Source organism: Terrapene carolina, unplaced genomic scaffold (assembly GCF_002925995.2).
Source record: "Terrapene carolina triunguis isolate 2854851 unplaced genomic scaffold, T_m_triunguis-2.0 Scaffold90, whole genome shotgun sequence".
Taxonomy (NCBI): Eukaryota; Metazoa; Chordata; order Testudines; family Emydidae; genus Terrapene; species Terrapene triunguis.
In genome coordinates, this window is record NW_020664441.1 from 3265762 (window position 1) to 3266996 (window position 1235).

Genomic DNA, 1235 nt, shown 5'->3' on the forward strand with positions numbered 1-1235 from the left:
AGGTCTGAGCGAGTCAGTAAGCTGCGCCAGCGCGCTTTTAAACGGCCAAATGCACATTCCACCACCATTCGGCACTTGCTCAGCCTGTAGTTGAACAGGTCCTGACTCCTGTCCAGGCTGCCTGTGTACGGCTTCATGAGCCATGGCATTAAGGGGTAGGCTGGGTCGCCAAGGATCACGATAGGCATTTCAACATCCCCAATGGTTATTTTCTGGTCCGGGAAGAAAGTCCCTTCCTCCAGCTTTCGAAACAGAAGAGACTGCCTGAAGACGCGAGCATCATGTACCCTTCCCGGCCAGCCCACGTTGATGTCGGTGAAACGTCCCTTGTGATCCACCAGGGCTTGCAGCAGCATTGAAAAGTACCCCTTGCGGTTTATGTAGTCGGCGGCTTGGTGCGCCGGTGCCAAGATAGGGATATGGGTTCCGTCTATCGCCCCACCACAGTTTGGGAATCCCATTGCAGCAAAGCCATCCACTATGGTCTGCACGTTTCCCAGAGTCACTACCCTTGATATCACCAGGTCTCTCATTGCCCTGGCAACTTGGATCACAGCAGCCCCCACAGTAGATTTGCCCACTCCAAATTGATTCCCGACTGACCGGTAGCTGTCTGGCGTTGCAAGCTTCCACAGGGCTATCGCCACTCGCTTCTCCACTGTGAGGGCTGCTCTCATCCTGGTATTCTGGCGCTTCAGGGCAGGGGAAAGCAAGTCACAAAGTTCCATGAAAGTGCCCTTACGCATGCGAAAGTTTCGCAGCCACTGGGCATCGTCCCAGACCTGCAACACGATGCGGTCCCACCACTCTGTGCTTGTTTCCCGGGCCCAGAATCGGCGGTCCACGGCATGAACCTGCCCCAGTAACACCAAGATTTCCACATTGCTGGGGCCTGTGCCTTGTGAGAGGTCCATGTCAATTTCCTCATCACTATCGTCGCCGCGCTGCAATCGCCTCCTCCTCAGCTGGTCCTGGTTTGGCTTTGGCATGTCCAGGAGGCTCTGCATGTTTTCCAGGACAATGCGCGTGGTGTTCATAGTGCTCAGAATTGCCGCGGTGATCTGAGCGGGCTCCATGATCCCAGTGCTGGCTATGGCGTCTGGTCTGAAAAAAGGCGCGAAAGTAGTATCTGACGGACCAGGGGAAGAAGGGAGGGAGGGAGAGAGGGAGGGAGGGGCGAGTGACACCGCGTACAGGTACAGGGAATTAAAATCAAGAAAGGTGGCTTTGCATCA